Consider the following 14,737-nt stretch of genomic DNA (forward strand, 5'->3'; position numbering starts at 1 on the left):
ATGATTATATGCAAGTACTAGAAAATTTCCCAAGATTTATGCATCCCACTAAGTTGTCCAATCATAATTTGCCACATGGAAAAATATTTTTATTTCATTTTTTGAAATATTTTAATTATTTTTATGCTGTGAGTGATGAGAAGGAAAGTATAGAGATGAATGTAGCTTGGAATGCATCCAAGTATTAGGAAAAAAAACTTAGATTCATTTCAACAGCACCTAGTGTATACAATAATTTTAAAATATTGAGTCGACAAACTGACCATTCACATCCATACAAATCAAAGGACAATCCCTTGTGAACAGAAGTTCATAATATACTCAAGATTAAGACTAAGTTGTCTAGGTCATCATATTGAAATAGAAACATAACTAGTCAATAGAGTTACATCTAGTGGTTACTATTTCGTGGTCCGGTCTTATGCAAACTCATTACATAGGATACCTACACTCGTTCCCTACATGAACACGTTGAATCATTGCATTTGTATCAATTACAAAGTCGGTCATATCCATAATATCACCAGGATAAGGTACCCAACTTTATCCATATACTATAGACCCTTTAGGTTGTATCTTGAACATTGATCCCCATATGTCTCCATTCAAGATTCATACAACAGCTCAGGATGTTAGTTTATTGGATTAGGGTTATTTAGGCAAGATTGTAATAAACATTAATTACACTTTATTAATGATCGGTCAAATGTTATATTTACTATATACGAGTTTTAGGGCATAAAATCTAACATCGACTATCTCCTTCATTAGAAGTTAGAAGTTTGTAATTATCCCTTCTAAGAAGGAAGTGTTTGGCCTTCATTCTTCCCCAATGATGACCCACTGGGAGTAGCTAGAAGAGGCAACACGACACCAAAATTTCTAGTTAGCATCTCAATCTACGAACGTGGATGATAACTTGATGCTTTGGATATACAATGATAGACCCAAGGGACCAACTCGCTTTGTCTCTACAAAGTAACGAAAACCAACAATGTTGAAAGCTTTTAAGAGAGAGAAGGAGGTGAGGTTTTGAAAGGTCTTAAGAGAGATGACGATGAGCGTCTGCCTCCTGACTGTAAGTTTCAATTTCTAGAGTATGTCACACATCTTATTTTAATTTATCTCACATTATTTTCTGCATCTTCTTCCTTTATTTTCTTGTTGTGTATGATTAAATATTAACGTTTATTTATTAATTATTTTGAGATTATTATGTATTTACAATATACTTTCCATTTCAAATACTTTTTTAAACAACACATACAATGTAAATATTACAATTGTCTTATAGCTTTGACTTAGTGCAAGTATTATTTTCAATATTTGTAGATACTGTCTATTCACAACATTTTATATTTGTGTTTAACCATGTCTACACCGAAATCATAAAAATATTCAATTGAATTTTTAATTCTCACATACAATGTATTTATGTCGTGTCTACTCCTAATAAATGGTGTTTTGGTTAATGTTTCTTCTTTTTATTATTCAACTACATCGTATTTGGCTAACAAAATTACAAACTGTTTACATTCTTGATGATGTGTTCGTTTTATTTTTGTTGAAATGCCTTGAATCTGTTTGCTGGCGCTTCGAACAACCTAGTACAGAGCAGTGCGATATATAAACTCTCTAACCTAGAGGCGCCGTTGTTCACACGAGGTTTCCGGAGAAACGTGTTTCGTGGAGTTGAACTTAAGTTGGTGTTGATGTTGGAGTTGATTTGATGCGATGTAGTTCGATCTCTAATACTTGATCCTCTAATTCTCTCTCAATTGGGTGAATATGCTTGAGAAGGAAAGCACCGAACGTTCTTGAAGTAGAAGTCTTGGAAGCCTCGAGTAGAAGTCTTGGAAGAGTATTTGTGTCTTCAAAGATCTTTTGTCTTATAGGAGTGCAGCTTCAGGAGTCTTGGAAGCTTAAAGTAGAAGTCTTGGAAGAGTATTTGTGTCTTTAAAGGTCTTCTGCCTTATAGGAGTGCAGCTTTAGGAATCTTGGAAGCTTGAAGTAGAAGTCTTGGAAGAGTATTTGTATCTTCAAAGGTCTTCTGCCTTATAGGAGTGCAACTTCAGGAGTCTTGAAAGCTTGAAGTAGAAGTCTTGGAAGAGTATTTGTATCTTTAAAGGTCTTCTGCCTTATAGGAGTGCAGTTTCAGGAGTCTTGGAAGCTTGAAGTAGAAGTCTTGGAAGAGTATTTGTATCTTCAAAGGTCTTCTGCCTTATAGAAGTGCAGCTTTAGGAGTCTTGGAAGCTTGAAATAGAAGTCTTGGAAGAGTATTTATGTCTTCAAAGGTCTTTTGCCTTATAGGAGTACAGCTTCAGGAGTCTTGGGAGTCCTCTGCTTGTTAGTGAATTCTCTCTTGGTCTTCTGAGTTTAGAAAACGATGCCCTTACAAATGAAGAGAACTTCTCTATTTATAGAGTTCTCAGGTTGGCTTTGTAGGCTTAGTTGGTCCATGGGCCTGACCCTTGGGCCCAATTAGTTGGTTTTGGGCCTGATCTGGAATTTGGGTCCAATTCAACTTTTTTTGTAGTTTAGACCTTAAGCCCAAACAGTAATATCAAATTGGACCAATTTAATCTCATCTGATTCATCCGCGTGACGTCATCGAAACTTGTCTTCAATTCAATTCGGGACACGTGTCAACTTCTAATTGGACCCAAAGTCAATGATTTAGAAATTCATTGTTAATTTAGCAAACGACGTGGTGACTTGTGATTGGTCCAAAATTTCTCATTCAACAAGTGCCCCCTTTTCAAGATTTATGCACGTATATGGGTGGATGAATCTCGAAAAAAATGTAATTTGAGATCAAAGTATGATTTTTTGACTCTTTCAATTTGATGCATCATCATGGTCAAAATATGAGAATTTAGCTCAAAATTTTGATTTGAAATCTTCTTCGTTTGACACACTTTCGCTAAGTAAACTTTAATTTGAACTAAAGCAGAATTTATGTTCCACTTTAATTGTAAATTTAATTTAATTTGAATTCAAAATAGAATTTGGGGTGAAATTGAATCTTGATCAATTTTGGTTTAAATTTGGGATATGCTCAATTTTACTTGGAAATGAGTATAGAAACTAAGGTTGATTTAAATTTGGAATATAGCCAAATTTTGACTCGGTATTTTATTCATAATTCAATATCAAGATTAACCATTCAAATATTGATAAAATTTGGGATATGGCCAAATTTTAATTTAGGACGGATTTGACATTTATCTCACCCGATTTGGCTGGCTTGAATTTAGAATAAAAATTTGGATTAGAAGCTTTAGACTGAGATTTTGAATAACAGTTGATTTTAATTCCAATTTGAATGGAATATGAATTTTAACTTAAATGGAAGAGATTTTGGAGAGCCAACGTATTGGAAGACAGCCTTACTAGCAAGATTAGACCTTTACCAGTGATACCAAGCCATAATCAGCGAGATCAGGCCATTACCAGTGATACCAAACCATTACCAGCGAGATCAGGCCATTACCAGCGATACCAAGCCATTACTAGCGAGATCAGTCCATTACCAGCGATACCAAGCCGTTATAGCGAGATCAGACCATTACCAGTGATACCAAACCATTACCAGCAAGATCAGGCCATTACCAGCGATACCAAGCCATTACTAGCGATACCAGGCCATTACCAGTGATACCAAGCCATCACCAGCGATACCCTACCAACTTCATGGTGATATCCTACCAACTTCACCAGGAACTTAATTTGAGAATCAAATTCGATTTGTTTAGCAGCTGAAGATAGAATGATACTCTGCTGCCAGAGACAAGAAGAAGAAGAGAACGAAGAAGAGTGTAGAAACGTAGAAGATCTACATCTTCAAGGTGCTGAAGCAAGTTCATCCAGACATCGGTATTCCAGCAATGCCATGGGTATCATGAACAACTTCATCAACGATATCTTCGATAATTGGCCAAACACGTTGTCTCTGAAGGCACCAAGGCGGTGAATAAGACCACAAGTTTCTCTCCTTTCATAATCTTCTGTTTGCAGTGCTTGCAATTAGCATGTGAAGTTTGTTGGAGAGAGCGAGATTTTGAGCGAGAAAGTGGGAAAGAGTGAGAGTGGAGAGAGCGAGATTTTAGGAGAGAGCGACACTGGAGAGAGCGAGATCGTGGGAGAGAGCGAGATCAGCGAGAGCATTTCGAGCGAGATTGTGGGAGAGAGTGACGCCAGCGAGAGGATTTCGAGCGAGATTCTCCCTTATTATTATTATTATTATTTTTATTCATAATTTTTCCCTTTTTTTATCTCATGTAGCCGTCTGCTTTGTGGCTAGCGATACCAGCCTTAGCGAGATTTCCTTCTCCATACTGTTGGCTTATGCCAGATTCTCTCAAGTCTTAAGCTCAAAACTCCTCGCTGTTGAATCTGGCAATTCAAAACTCCACCGTGACCCTTAATTCAAGCAGCCTCTAATCGAGCACGGTCTTTTTTGTTGATTCTTAACTAATTTCAGCAAGAATCGGAGTTCTACAACAAAATAAACAGTATTCAGTTCGAGTAACCCGTGATTTTATCAGATTTCAACTGATTAGTAGAAAAAAATCCCATCGAACTTAGCTATATAAATACTGGCAGGACGTATGCTCTTCTTCATCTTGTAGTGTGATCTCCTTCGTTCTTACATCCTTTGCAGTTTGAATTGTGATTCTCTTTCGATCTTACGTTCTTTACATCCTTTGTCAATCGGACTCAGATTGCAAATCAGCCTTGAATTGTAGTAGGAAGCTGAGGAGAAGGGAGAAAGAAGGAAAGATGGGGAATTAGGGCTTCCCTCCCTTTTTTGTTTCATATATATTTTTTTCCTTTCTTTTGTTTCTTAAATTTTTTTTCACACTTTTCTCTCTTTTTTTTTTTTTTTTTTTGCTCTCTTTATTTTTATTATTATTATTTTTTTACTAACTTTTTTGAAGGAGTTACAGTGCAACCAAAGGAGCACAATAAAACAAATTTTTTTTAATCTCATCGACCCGTCTTTGGTACGCATAAGGACGACCTTGGCATGGTCTATCTATTGTATCCCTATTCATGCTTCCTGATCGTCATGTGGAAACCTGCAAAGGTGCAACACCGTTCGTGCATCCTGATCGTCATGGGAGGGGCCCCGCAAAGGCTTACAACTCTCCCATTCGATCACCCTAGGTGGATCTCGAAAAGGTCTACCTTGCAGCATCGCTTGTGTATCCTGATCGTCATGGGAGGGGCTCCGCAAAGGCTTGCAACTCTCCCATTCGATCACCCTAGGTGGATCTCGAAAAGGTCTACTTTGTAGCACCGTTCGCACATCCTGATCGTTATGGGAGGGGCCCCGCAAAGGCTTACAACTCTCCCATTCGATCACCCTAGAGAGGATCTCGGAAAGGTCTACTTTGTAGCGCCGCTCGTGTATCCTGATCATCAAGGGAGGGGACCTGCAAAGACTTACAACTCTCCCATTCGATCACCCTAGGGAGGATCTTGGAAAGGTCTACCTTGTAGCGGTGCTCGTGTATCTTGATCGTCATGGGAAGGGGCCCCGCAAAGGCATATAACTCTCCCATTCGATCACCGGAGGATCCTCGAAAGGTTTGCTTTGTTATGTTACTCCTTGATCAAAATTTGAAGATAAGGGAAATATGCCATTGAGTATTTGAAGATGAGGCGGATATGGCATCAAAACTTGAAGATGAGAAGAATGTGCAATCAAGATTTTGAACGAAGTCAGGTTAGCTAGAGTCGATCTTGCGTACAAGGTGGAGCCAGACGAATCGGAGTTGTCCTCGCATATGAGGTGGAGCCGGATGGACTAGAGTCGTCCTCTATATGAGGTAGAGCTAGACAAACCAAACATAATCTCGCATATGAGGTGGAACCACACCCACATTTTTGGAGAGGAAGCGAAACTACACAAATTTTGGAGAAGAGGTGAAGTTGTACCAATATTTTTTAGAGGAAATGAAACCGCACCACAACTTTGAAGATGGAGCGAAGTTGCATCATCAGTTTGGAGATGAAACGAAGCCACGCCATGACTTGGAGATGAAGTGAAGCCGCGTTATTAGTTTGGAGATGAAACGAAGCCACGACACGACTTTGAAGATGAAGTGAAGCCACGTCATTAGTTTGGAGATGAAGCGAAGCTGCGCCATGATTTTGTAGACCGAGTCATTGAAGATGAAGCCGAGCCATGCAGACCAATCTTGAACTTAAAGATGGAGAGGCATCAACGAAGCCTTTGAACTTAAAGATGGAGAATCATCGATTAAGCCTCTAAACTTGAAGATGGAGGAGCGTATAAGTTTACTTTTAAAGAGGAAACGAAGCGCATTCCACATGTGTGCCTTTTATTTACTGTGTTGGCTTTTTACGAGGTATGAACATCTTCAACCCATTGTGTTGCCCCCAATAGAGATGAATATCTTCAATCTGAAGTGTCATTCTTTGATGGGGATTATCAACATCAATCTTATTGTATTATACTTAGATGGTTGTGGTACCTCTTCTGATGGACTAAACTTAAATTTTTTTAAGTTTCTTTCGTACCTTTAAAGAAAGGGATCGAATTATGACGTAGTTCAAGTTTTTTTTTTTTTTTAACTGGACTGAATTGAAGTTTCTTTCAAGCTGCCTATATACCCTTCTTAATGATAGGGATCAAGTCATAATGTAGTTCGAAGAGATTTTTTTTTCTTTTTATGCGCGATTGAACTTAAATTTCTTTAAGTTGCCTACATACCCTTTATAATGAAAGGGATCAAGTTGTAACGTAGTTCATACAATTTTTTTTGGGCCGTTCACATTTTAAGCTCATGCGGGCTAGGAGCATCATGCAGTTTAGGCTCTTGCGATGAGGAGCTTCTTCATTGAAACTTTAGAAGCTCTTATTTCATCATGGTTTTGATTATCCTCTTCATTTGTAGGATTCGTAAATATGATGGGTTTTGGCTTCACTATCAAGGAACCTTCTGTACTTATGTCCACAGAAAATTTCCTCTTCATGCGTGAAGGGACACGACTGTGAATCTTTTCGCCGTTGTTTTCTTCATGGAATGACGTTGGCTTCAAGATTTTCATCCTTCCTTTACGTTGATCGCTTGTTGTCTTGAGACGATCAAAAGTAGATGCTAGAGGTTGATCTTTCTTTGATGTGGATGTATTTAGCCTTTTGAAGGTTGAAGTTCGAGCAGAAGTAGTCGTTGGACATTGGTCTTCTTCTCCTACCGTGGCCATACTCAATCTTTGAAAGACTGAAGATCAAGCACTTGAAGGCTTAATACGATCGAAGACAGAAGTTCTTTGCTTCATTTCTTTTGAGTCTTTGACTTCTTCAGCAGTCACATGATTGTTGTCGACTTCCACTATGCCGACAGTATGACATGCAATAACTTCTGATACTTTCTCTAGATGATTATTGACAAAGCTTCTTGGGAGAAATTTTGCCGAAGTTGTCGGCCGTCGGAATTGAGGGAAGTTTTTGTCTTATTTCTTAGCAGGCTTAGGCTTCCGTGTTATCTTTTTGTCTTTCTTTTCATGAGTCTTGTTTCTTCTTCTATAGCTTCAATAGGAACACAACTCTTTTTTGGTGGAGTTTGGTTGTCTTCTCTTTCGATGAGTCACTACTATCCACCTTGCGTTGTCATCTTCAACAAGCTCATCTTTCTTTTCGAAATTTTCTGTTTGAATCTCTTGTTGGAACCGAACAACTATAGGCTCGAATTCTCCAAACTGGATTGGACTTTGTCTTTTTGCGTGGGACACAAACAATATTGGAACATTTGAAGTCACCTATACTGTAGCGTGATTTTTCTGAGATACTTAATCCAAATCTAGCTCAATCTTCTTTTCACGAGCCAACTTCATAATTCGTTCCTTCAGCATGAAGAACCTTTCAACTGGGTGACTAATGACCCGATGATACTTACAGTAGTTAGGATCATCTATTTTTCCTACTTGTTCCGGCCACTTGCATTCTGATAGCTGAATAAGTTGCTTCTCTATTGCTCCAACATATTTGCCACATCAGAGTCAGGGAATGGATAAACCTTCTCTTGTCGTTCTTTAAGAGTTGGACGACACTTCTCGCCCTCATTGTGCCTTATTTCAATTTTGTTTGTTTTCCTTTGGAGGAAAATTTCAACGGAGTCACATGAATGACCATAGATTCTTTTGTGGTACTACCCACGATCTTTTCAGTGCCCTTGGCATCATTTTTGTATTTTCTCCCTTCAGAGACTAGGAAATCTTTAGTTCCCCTATTGACAATGCTCAGCTCCATATCATGAGCGCGTGTTGCCAACTCCTCAAACGTACGAGGTTTTATCCCTTGTAGGATGTAGAGAAGCTCCCAATGCATGCCTTGAGTGCACATCTCCACTGTAGATAATTCAGTAAGTCTATCTTTGCAATCTAGACTTAAAGCTCTCCATCGGTTGATGTAATCGATGACTGTCTCTCCCTTCCACTGTTTGGTGTTTTTTAGCTCCATCATGTTAACAGTACGCCTTGTATTGTAGAAGCGGTTCAAGAACTCCCTTTCTAGTTGTTCCCAACTATCAATCACTTCTGGCTCCAAATTAGTATACCAATCGAAAGCATTTCCTTTCAAGCTACGGATGAACTGCTTGACTAGCTGGTCTCCTCTGGTTTCTGCATTTTCACAGGTTTCAATGAAGTGTGCAATATGTTGTTTTGGATTTCCCTTTCCATCAAACTGCTGGAACTTTGGAGGTTGATACCCAACTGGTATTCTCAGGTTGTCGATTCTCTTGGTGTATGGCTTGGAGTACATAAAGGAAGTTTGCAACGGTCCTTTGTACTAAGCTCTTATGGAGTTTGTGATCATATCCTGGAGCTGTTGAACTGACAGAGAGGCGATAGAGGTGGATTGTGGTGGCTGACTTTCCTGCAAGATAGTCTTTCCTTTGTCATTGGCTTTTGTAGATGAGAATTGACTTGATTTAGCAGTATCTCGAGCCTGTATCTGATCTCTTAAAGCAGCGCTTTCATGATCTCATTCCTCTACAGCCTTCATTAGGAGATTTATCTTTACCTCCATCTCTGCCATGGTCGACTCAGTTGTTACGTCAGTCATCATGACAGACACTACATCAAAATGTGATTCTTTCTCTAATAGATCAGTAACAGAAGCATAGTTTTCAAACAAGGGATTTTCTCTGATGACGATTCTGCCTTTAGGAAATTTCATCAGCTGGCCCCAGATTTCCTCCGTGATGACAGAGCTTATGTAAGTGTTGCTTGCGACGGTAGTTTTGGATGCAACTTTCTTTGGTGCCATCTGTAGATTTTTTGGCTTGGATGACGAGAGAGAGATGAGAGGTAGAGAGATCCCACTGGACGTGCCAGTTTGTTCGCACGAGGTTTCCGGAGAAACGTGTTTTGTGGAGTTGAACTTAAGTTAGGGTTGATGTTGGAGTTGATTTGATGCGATGTGGTTCGATCTCTAATACTTGATCCTCTGATTCTCTCTCAGTTGGGTGAATATGCTTGAGAAGTAAAGCACCGAACATTCTTGAAGTAGTAGTCTTGGAAGCTTGGAGTAGAAGTCTTGGAAGAGTATTTGTGTCTTCAAAGGTCTTTTGCCTTATAGGAGTGCAGCTTCAGGAGTCTTGGAAGCTTGAAGTAGAAGTCTTGGAAGATTATTTGTGTCTTCAAAGGCATTTTGCCTTATAGGAGTGCAGCTTCCGGAGTCTTGGAAGCTTGAAGTAGAAGTCTTGGAAGAGTATTTGTGTCTTCAAAGGTCTTCTGCCTTATAGGAGTGCAACTTCAGGAGTCTTGGGAGTCCTCTGCTTGTTAGTGAATTCTCTCTGGGTCTTCTGAGTGTAGAAAATGCTGCCCTTACAAATGAAGAGAACTCTATTTATAGAGTTCTCAGGTAGGCTTCGTGGACTTGGTTGGTCCATGGGCCTGACCCTTGGGCCCAATTAGTTGGTTTTGGGCCTGATCTGGAATTTGGGTCCAATTCAACTTTTTTTGTAGTTTGGACTTTAAGTCCAAATAGTAATATCAAACTGGACCAATTTAATCTCATCTGATTCATCCACGTGACGTCATCAAAACTTGTCTTCAATTCAATTCGGGACATGTGTCAACTTCTAATTGGACCCAAAGTCAATGATTTAGAAATTCGTCGTTAATTTAGCAAACAACGTGGTGACTTGTGATTGGTCCAAAATTTCTCATCCAACAGCCGTTTTTTATGTAATTCTGAAAACATTCTCTCGAAATAATATTGTTCTCCCTCTGCCCATGGACGTAGCTAACACACTGTTAGTGAACCACGTATATCCGTGTGTCGATCTTCCCTACTCGACGCTCCTTTTTGTATTCTTTAATTGTCGATTTTCCAACAATTTTAAACTTTATTTTTTTTCTTTCACAATTTTAGATAATGTTGCTAGATTATCGAGTTTTGAACACGAGATATTGTCTCCCAATTTTTTAGGCTTTCCAATTAAATAGATTTGGTCATATTCATTGATAGTTTCTTGATTGGGTAACGGTAATTTAATCTATTATTTCTATTTAGATTTGTTTTAAAATTAAGGATTAGCCATTTTTCCCCAAAAAAAAAATAAAAAATCCTTTGGCCTCTTTTCAAAATGTTTAATTAAATATGATCACTTATCTAGTTGCCCCACGATACTAACTATTTCAAGGGTGTTTTCCTATCAACTTGAGTTGAGTTGAGTTAGTACTGATTGGTTTACCAACTTCACAATTCATTGTTAAATAATTCATACTACAAGAAAAAGGGACTCTCCCATGGCTAGAAATAACCATCGGGAGTTGAATAGTCGGGAGGAGAAATACTAACTCTCAACGTTGAAATACAGTTGTCGAGTGTTAGTATATAATCTCAATGTCGTATAGACCCGTCGGAGATGGGGTTACAAACCTCAGCTTTAGGATTATTGGTTGGTTGCTAGAATTGTTTTTAGGATTCATAAGTGTGGCTTGGATTGTGGTATTTGTTTGTGGTTTTGTGTGTATTTGTGGAGGCGTGGGTGTAAAATCATATAGATTCGACATTATTGATTTATTGATAAGAGTTTTTTTTAGGATTCCTTAAATTGGCTTGAATTGTACTAAGTGTTTGTTTGTGGTTTTGTGTGTGTTTATGAGGTGTGTGAATGAAATCATATAGATTTGACATTATTGTTTGGTTTCTAGAATTGTTTTTAAGATTCCTTAATGTGGCTTGAATTGTAACTAAGTGTTTGTTTGTGGTTTTGTATGTATTGGTGGCGGGGTGGATGTGAAATCATATCGATTTGGCATTATTGTTTTGTTGATATTATTGTTTTTAGGATTCCTTAAGGTGGCTTGAATTGTACTAAGTATTTGTTTGTGGTTTTGTGTGTTTGAGAGGTATAGATTTGAAATTATTGTTTGATTGCTTGAATTGTTTTTAGGATTCCAGAATCTGCTCCAATATTTCAGTCTAATTAAATTGTAGGTAAATTTGATGCTTGAGAGGTGTTTTATGGAGTCACAAGCTCACAATATGTCAATATACTTCTCTAGTACCTATGTTACACAAGATATATTTTTGTGAACCTCTCTATATATGTAAACATTATTCTCTAGTACACTTCTCTCTCTTTTATGTAACAAAGAATATTCTCGACGATTGTGGTTTGATTTGAATATATGTCAAAACTTTTGATTTGCTCAATTACTATTTATTTAGATTTGAAATTTTAGGTTATGAAGACCAAAATTTAAAATAATTAAAAGTAAAAGATAGGGTAACATCCAACGGTTCAATCTGTCGTTCGGGAACTCATTCAAGCAAATTCAGGTTGGCCTTCACACGTAAGGAACTCCCAACGGTGCTCCAGCTCATTGGCAAATAGGCTAACACCCGATGCGATGTGTACTTCGTCGGGGAAGAGTTACTCTTGGCGCTGTATACTTTACATTAGGAGTTATAAGTGGTTTTGCTTGAGGTGTCAGAAGTAAGTCTCCCGACAGGTATTCCTCGATCATTTGCCTGATGACATGAACAATGTTAGGAGATCTCTCGATGTGTTTTTTGTTATTTCCCGACAATATTTAGCGTCAGAAAATTACTTTTTCCTTATAGTATCAACTTCACTATTTTCAGCAGTGTTCCCTGTTGAAGTTAGTACAATTTCAACTATTTGGTCTATGGTGGTTTATCCTATAATTAATGAATAAAGAGTAATTAATTAAATAAGTTAGTTAATTAATCTTGTATTGATAGAATTTATAATATCTAGGTTCATAAGGTCTCCTTCCTAACTCACAACAAACCAACAAGGATCAAAGGTATTGAAAGAACATTTAAAATGTTCAAATTTATTTATCGAAGAAAAAATATATTTATTGTATTAATATAAAATATAAGTATTAATGTAGTATGATACATTATTATTATAAATTTTAAAATTTTATAATATAGGAGAATTAATGTATCGAATAATTAATTAAAACTATATAAGATGGAAGAATTAAATTATTTGAATATGATTCAAATTAATAGATATTTTAATAATGAGATATTAAAATATTAATAATTCGGATAACTCGATGGAAAGAAAGTTTGTCGAGGCTTTCTATAAGATAATACATTTCGAGTGCTATCATTACCCTAATTATATATTATAAACAAGACCTTGTAAAGGAAGGATAATAAAGCTATTATGAGATCTCTCCCAAAAGCATAGAGAAAAGTTATTTGTTTTTCTTATTCTCCTATTTCCTTCATTTCTTTTAAGAAGGCTTCCACAAGTCGGATCTTTGCCAAAGTCATCGATCTCGTGTAGGAGAACTTCAATTTGGAGAAGAATTTTGTTGCAACTATGTTACTACAAAGGTATAATTCTCTTATACTTAACCACTTTTACTATTTTTGTTTGATTTTTAATTCTAATAAGAAATCAAAGCAGTGATTCTATCAATGGTGTGGGATGGAAACTTTCGATCCCTTCAAACCTAAATGGTTCCTATTAAGTTATTTTTTTAAAAAAAAATAATTAGAAAGAAAATTTGTATTTTTTAAAAGTATTTAGTACATAATTTTTAGAATTTAGTATTTTATTAGTTACTATTGAATTATTATAAAAATTAATATTAACTTTTGAAGCAAAAATTTTGAGGGGAAAACGCACCTAATAAATGGAAAAAATGCATGATTTTGGACATAGTTCTTGATACTTTTCTTCAGTAAAAAAAGATGTCAGCTGCATGATATTTCCCTCTTAAATGCTGTTAATTAATTTACATTCTTCGTAACTCTACGATCGTATCGCGTTTACTAAAGTATCATTTACATGATCTTGTAGTTTCTATCGCATTATGTACACGATCGTTTAGCTTCGCGTCCAATCGTCTAGCTCTTTAGCTGTTATCTATATGATCGTTTAGCTCCAATCAACTGTCGTCTACACGATCGTCTAGTGCTTTGTTCTATCGTTTACATAATTGAACTATCGTTTAATTCTTGGAGCTTCGTCTACACGATTGAGTTGCCATCAAGTAAACGACAGAAGAGTTTCAAGCCTCAAGCATACAACCTCCCTTGACTTTTGAATTGTTCTTAACCATTAATTCTGAGTAATTTGTGATTGCAAATGAGAAGATCTTAGTCATCTGGGATAACAAGTGGTAGTAGAGCCCAATGAATAGTTCAAGACAAATCCAAGATTTGAATTCTTGCATACTTCGAATCAAATTAGTCAATCTTGAAGATCAAGAATGGCCACTACTAGATATGAAATTGAGAAGTTTGATGGTAAGATAGACTTTGAACTATGGAAAGCGAAGATTAAAGCAGTCTTGGGACAGTAGAAGGCACTACTAGACATAGTACCCTGAAACACTCACTGAGGCAGAGAAAGAGACAATTGAGGTAAACACTTATGGAACCATTGTCTTGAATGTCACAGATAGTGTTTTGAGGTAGATTGTAGACCAGCCTACTGCCTATGCTCTCTGGAACAAACTGAATAAAATTTATCTTATCAAAGACCTGGCTAAAAAAAGCTTTCTTGAGGGAAATATTTTTCACCTATAAGATGGATGCTGCAAAGTCCCTCACAGATAATTTGAATGAGTTCAAGAGACTGTCTTCTGAATTTAGATCAATAAAAGACAATATTGGGGAAGAGAATGAGGCTTTCATATTACAAAATTCTCTACCAGAATCATTCAAAGATGTCAAGAAAACCATGAAGTATGGTAGAGAAAAAAAAACAGCAGAGGCAATCATATCAGCAATAAGAGTCAGAGAATTAGAGTTACAAATGAGCAAGAAAGATCAACAAGGGGGTGAAGGCTTGTTTTCAAAAGGGAAAAACAAGAACAATGGGAAAAGGAAACAAAATAGAGGTGACAAGTCCAAAATTAAGTGCCATTTTTGTCACAAAATGGGGCACATGAAAAGGACTACTTTGCCTTGAAAAGGAAGCTAAACCAACAGAACAAGGGTGGAAAATAGACTGAGGCTACTGTAAGGGAGAATTCCTTTGTGTATTCAGATGCATTGGCTGCAATTGAAGAAGTTAGAGAGCAGAATACTATGGAGACTCAGGACTAGGTGTTCGATTCTGGTTGTTCAGTCCATATGAAACCATCTAAAGGATGGCTTTGCACATACAAGAAGTGGGATGGAGGGCTGATCTACATGGAAAACAACAACACTTGCAGAGCTGTTGGAATAGGGTATGTATCCTTGAAAATGCAAGAT

General features: G+C 37.1%; 1 pseudogene; it reads right to left on the reverse strand.

Annotated features, from left to right (window-relative positions):
- Positions 1-3,862: 3,862 nt before the first annotated feature.
- On the reverse strand, positions 3,863-9,301 carry LOC150036090 (uncharacterized; annotated as a pseudogene).
- Between the last annotated feature and the right edge of the window lie 5,436 nt (positions 9,302-14,737).

The sequence above is a fragment of the Benincasa hispida genome, chromosome 5, assembly GCF_027475165.1.
Source record: "Benincasa hispida cultivar pf3 chromosome 5, pf3_genome.v1.1, whole genome shotgun sequence".
Taxonomy (NCBI): domain Eukaryota; kingdom Viridiplantae; phylum Streptophyta; class Magnoliopsida; order Cucurbitales; family Cucurbitaceae; genus Benincasa; species Benincasa hispida.